The sequence below is a fragment of the Lupinus angustifolius genome, chromosome LG09 (genome assembly GCF_001865875.1).
Source record: "Lupinus angustifolius cultivar Tanjil chromosome LG09, LupAngTanjil_v1.0, whole genome shotgun sequence".
Lineage (NCBI taxonomy): Eukaryota > Viridiplantae > Streptophyta > Magnoliopsida > Fabales > Fabaceae > Lupinus > Lupinus angustifolius.
In genome coordinates, this window is record NC_032017.1 from 13,808,270 (window position 1) to 13,814,637 (window position 6,368).

Genomic DNA, 6,368 nt, shown 5'->3' on the forward strand with positions numbered 1-6,368 from the left:
TGTTACTCAATGAAGTAACTTGTTACACACTATTTTTGAAAAATGTTTTAAGTCTTTTAAAAGTGTCTCACATTTTCTAAAAAATAGTTTGAGCAATTATACTTATATATACTTAAGAGTTTAGGATAGAAGTACTTACAAAGACTTAATCTAATGTCTTGAAGTTTTATCTTCATTTGTCTTCATAAGTCATCTTCCTTTTCTTCTTTTTGGTGATGTTGGTGTCTTCATCAAAACCGTGCCAAGGTCAGGAGCAAGATCTTCTTCACATAAATTACATTCTTTAGGCTATGGAACTATAATTTCTTCATGAGTTCACTTCCAAAATCACATTCAGAGAATTGTCATTCACAAAATTAGCATTAAGCACAACAAAATAATTCATAGAAATCGATACTTCAAAATTAAACATAATTCAATTCCAAAAGTTGCATCAAATAAATATTACAATCAATCTCAACAAAGGATGAACTTAGCTAATCATTTTCATACAAAACTAAGAACAATAAGATAAATTACAAGTCAAAGAAAAGTGATACCTCCTCTATAGACATACATCAACTCCATCAATCACATTATTTTCTCTTTACATCTAATTTCCAACCTATACTAGCCTAAGGACTAAGGGAAATATAAAACATCTTAATTATGCCAAAAAGTAGTATAGGGACTAAAATTCAGATCCTCTTTTACCTTTTTTATCTTATTTTATCAATTTGAATTTTTAAATTAGCGTTGGTCGCAGGGGCGGTGCTTTGAGCATAGCCTTTTCGTTGGGCCCGACGCTTCACTTGGACAAGCTGTGTATGGCGTGTCTTCAACGCTTAGCGTGGGTGTGGTGGACACGATTCTCGTGCTGAGTGCAGGTTGGCGAAGTTGTGGCTTTGATCGTTGTTGGCCAATTGACACCAATTCTTGCTTGTTTTTACTCCTTTTAGGTTATGAAATATCATAGAAACTCAACTCATACGATTAGTACAATAATTCATCAAATTTCCAAATATAAATATATAAAGTCAGTATTTAGAATTAAAAAATATTAAATTAACCTTATGAATGAAGGTAATTTTCACACCTAACTGACTGTGTGATTGATAGTTTATTTGTATATTTTGGATAGTGTTACAAAATATCTTACAGAGAGCGACCTAGTCATGATTATGGGTGAGCATAGTCAGCTTGGGTTGGGTAAGGCTTGTCCCTTACTCGACCCTAAATGTTGGTCGGTCATTTTTTGAAACCGGACTCGGCCCTGGACCCAAAGCTAACCGACCCTAAATATTGATTGAGTCACTCTTTGAACTCGGACCCGAGCCTAGACCCAATTAAATATAATGCATACATCTTTTAGATAAAATTTTCTCAATATTATTTATTATTATGGCTATATAATTTGACATATGAAATGATTTATGTATATATATATTATTAGTAATGTATATATAGTGAAAAAAGTAGAAAATCAATGATAATTTCGACTAACGAGATGTCATTACTCTATACATAATTAAATAGAGACACATATAAATATGATAAGTGTGTAACATGAGACAAGTCCGGACTAAGTCATGTTTGCCCCTATCAGACCTTAAATATTGACTGAGTCTAATTTTTAAACTCGAATTTGACTCTAGACCCGTTGAGACCTGACTCTATTCAAGTCCGATCATGATTGGGTCAAACTGAGTAAGCGGATAGGTCGGATCCTGCTCACCCCTAATTGTGATTCAACCATTAGCAAATCTTTAATGCCATAATTAATTGTCGGAAGCCATTAACAATTTTTGTGTGGTTAAAGTTTTGGTTTTGAATGTAGGCAGTCCATTGGTGTTGTTATTTGAAACCAATGTAACATTGTTACATTTATTCAATGAGAAAAATATATATTTATTGACGGCGTAAAAGAATTTTACACTGTCACCGTATTAGCCACCATCAATTTTTAATTATCATTGATTTTTAAATAAAAATAATATAAATAAATGGTAGATGACACACTGACTGTGTATAAATTTTATACTGTCAGTTTATAGATATTACACTCTTATTTAATAGAGGAGATACACTTACTTCACATCTTATCTATTAATTTTAGAAAAATCTAATGATTTAAATCTACTTACTAATTCAAACTATTGAATTTCTCACTTTCTTAATAGAATTTGATTTTGACAGAAGGGCTTAAGCTAGCATTGGATATGGAGAGAGTAGGGCCCTCATATAGAGCAGAAACTGCAAAGTGGCAAAGAGAAAGTCAGAATGGGAAACAATATCGATTGCACTTACAAAACAGCTCACCTGGCTGGGCAGGCAATCCCTCTGCTTCACCCATATGATGGAGCATGGTCAAAAGTCCCCTCAATGAATCAGTAGCCTCAGTTTTCAGTTGCTTTTGTGGCTTCAAGTTGGTCCATTTTGGTGCCTTTTCTTTTTGGCACTGACAGAGTGTATTAGGATGATAGCCATTAATGAGGAAAGTATGGGAATGACCAAGTGTGGGACTTGGGCTCTATTTGTCAGCCCAAACATTTGACGAAGGAGATGGATAATTATCTCAACCACTTATATAAAAATAGTGTGTAATATATATATTATCAGTTTAAGGATTTACATGTAATTAGTATATCATGCATTACTACTTTGTAATACTTATATTTGAATTTGAAAATAAATGATATTTAAGAAAGAATGATGCATGCATGATTGAGTGATAGTAAAAAAAACTTTTATATTATTAGTGATGAGGAACCTAGGTGCAACTTAAGTATTTAATGTTAATGGTTTTATTAGTGATAGAGATTAAGACAAAAGAGGATGTGTTTGCAACAAATTGATAGATTGATGAACATATCATTTATTATTGCTAGCGTGTCGTCTGACATTTCATGCTGGTCACCTATATTTTTATTTTTTATGATATAATGCAATATATAAATTCAATAGAGTGAAAATTTAGAAATTAATATATGATAGTTGATATGATATACATAAAATTTATGCGAATTTCTCATTTTGTACTCTAATAATCGTTATAGATGTTTTTATTTTTATTTTATTGTTTGTTTTACTTGGATTGAGAAAGAGAAAATATAAATAATAGAATGTATGGAAGATTAATGATATATTAATATAAAAAATGAAAGTAATGTTTGAAAGTTTAAAGTATTTATTAATAATACAAAAAGATATGTTTGAAATATAAAAATTATATTATGGTGGTGATTACTTATTGTTTTGCCTTTATTAATAGTATAGATGACTAGTTTTTTATTAGTTAATATCATTTAATAGAATAAAGTAATTTCATCATATCAGAATAAATTATCTCAATCAATCACTAAAAATATTTTATTTAAATGAATTCTACAAAAATATTTCTAAAAGTTAAAAAATGATATATATCATAATTTTTAGTATCTGAAAGAAATAAATTATCTTATGATATGAGTAGATATTTTGTTCTCATTATTTAATCTATGAATAGTGGATAAAATAATGCTACACCATTAAACTCGTTTTCTATTTAAAATGACTTAAAAGAGTATGTTTAATTAAGGAGAATAAAATATCTCTTTTTAGATAAGTTATTTCAATGGACTACTAAAATTATAACATGAGTTATATTAAAAAATTTCAACAAAAATATTTTTAGAAACTAAAAAAATAAGACACACACCATAATTTTAGTCGCCAAAAATGTAATTTATCTCATAATATGAGGATGTATTATTTGGTTCAAATCTTTAGATTTTTGCTTGTGAGTGCTTGTTATATATACAAATCAAAGAATGAAATTGTTGAATTTTTTTTAGTCTGAACTCGTGATATCACTTTCATCTCAATCTTTACAAAATTCATTTTCTTTCCACCCTCTTTATTCTTTTGCTTAGTAAGCATATATCATTATTCCCACTACTTTAAACGCTGTTATCTTAATCCCTACCAACAACCCCTCTTCAGGCATTCACATTGAATCAACAATGTTATTGGTACACAATCTTATACATCAAAGTTAAAAACTTCCTTTCTTAGAAATGAAATGAGAGCTCCATAATTTCTATTTCTTGTTATTTCTCTTTTTCTTTTTTAAAAATGACGTTGACAAGATTTAATGTATAAATGTGGTACAAAAATATTTTTGAACTTTTCATATAATTTTATAGATTTTTTTTCTAGGGTGTGTTTGTGAGTTGATTTTTGAAAGAATAAGAAATAGAAATGATCAATTCTCAAACAAACTCTTACAAAACAATTTGATCAATTGTATACAAATGATTATAAATATAAGTAAAAAATGTATGTAATGTATCATTCACCACTCATATTTAATCATAAGTGATTCTTAGGTAAAAATAATACAAATAAATGATGTATGATACATTGACGATGTATAAATCTTTAATTTATATTAGATAGTGTATAATGTCAATCACATAAAAAAAATATTTCACTTGATTTGAATAAACCCTTAGGAGAAGATAACATTTAAGACAAAAATAGCTTTCGAATAAAAAATATTTGTTCGTTGCATAAAATGTATCTTAATTTTGTATCTTTTAATTTATGATTAGTCCATACAATTATTTCTTATTATTAATTAATGAATATCTAAATCAACTAATTAATATAAATTTTTTTATTTTGTTGTACATCATATGTTGTACCATTTCAAACAAACTACTAGGAAAACTATAATATTTTATAATTTCAGTACATCATTTACCATCAACCCTTTTGTATAATTATTCTTCTAAATGGAATTGTAGTTAACAAATTAAGGGTACTTCAATTTATTACATGCACTTTTCTCCAATTGTTTTAGGTACCAACTATATCTTACAATCAACCTCTACAACAACTTGTTAATTGAGAGTCATAAGGTAGTCTGATGGTGAAGAGAGTAGTCGTAAGGAATAGAATGCAGGAGGTTGTGGGTTCGAGTCCCACCATCAACAAAAATGGGAGTTATAAGGGTGGTTTGATGGTAGGTGTAGGAGGTTGAGGTAGAGTCTCACCCACAACAAAATACTAACATATTAACAACTAACATACTAACATTTGCCGATAGAAAAAAAAACCTCTAGAACAACCTTCTCTATAATGTAGATAAAATATGCAAATAAGATGGTTGCTAAGAAAATGCATCTCATCTATTTACCCTAGCGAAAACAAACAAGATTAGAGAATGAAACTTAAAATGATTTTTGAAGATCCTTATGAGAGGCCAAATTAGTGCTAGATAGGTCAAATTGATGAAGGTGATATGATCTAGTGCTACAAAATAGTATCAACAAACTCTAAAAAGTATTCAGAAACTTCCAGGAAGGTGTCTCCAAACAAGATAGGACTAGTAATTCCAACCCCTTTATCAAAGGTAAACGTCCTCAGTCCCCACTTAGTTGTGGTATACTCTTTAAGATCTTGTCCAAGGAAAATAAGAAAAAAAAGAATAGGTCATAACTCTAAAATTTTCTATTTTTCTTTCTTCTCTTGAGTATTCAATTGTGAATGGACTTTTAGCATTTATTCGCGAGTTGAATTTTAGAAAGGAACGAAAAAAAAATAAAAGGCTTAACATCTATTAAATACATTAATGAGATGACTCTGAAACCTTTCATTTATCTTCATTCCATTCTCAAACTCAATTAACAAACTGTCGCTACTCAATTTTAATCATGAAGCAAAAGATGAAATTACATTTAACTTGCAACAGTGCATGCAGTCTCAAAGAAAGAGTCCATCAATGTCTGAATTGTAGGACTAACTGAGGCAAGAGGATTAGGTGGATCTAATGATTGCACCCTTTTACAGGAGCCTTTCAAGTTGGATAGATAGATTATGTAAGTATATGATTAACTGGGTGAACATCTGGTGTCCTATAAAAGTGTACCAATTAATATACCATTATTTATAATTGGTTAGAAAAAATTTATTTTTAATTTTTAACTTAAATACATTTTTTTCAACCAATTATAAGTTCTATTACATGAAGTGGCACACTTTGATGTGGTCCGGATTGAATCGGGTAGGTGCTCTTCATTCAATATTTTTCAAAGCATATTTTAGTTGAACTACATGTCTGCCAACTAAATGATTCCCTTCCAGGTCAACGGTAAATAACCACTATTTTTTTTTGAAAAATAAATAAAAAATAGTTTACCTTCTTATAGATTTCAGTTGAAAAACAGTAATATTTATTTCCCCTAAAAGTCACATATTTATTTATTTTCCCTTAAATAATATATTTATTTAGTTTAGAAATTAAATTCTTGGTTTAAAAAATTATGCTGTATCAATAATTTCACTTTGAATTTCTTTTGATTTGTTGTGCGCAAGTAAAAAACCACTCAAAGTAGTTTGTAGTTTTG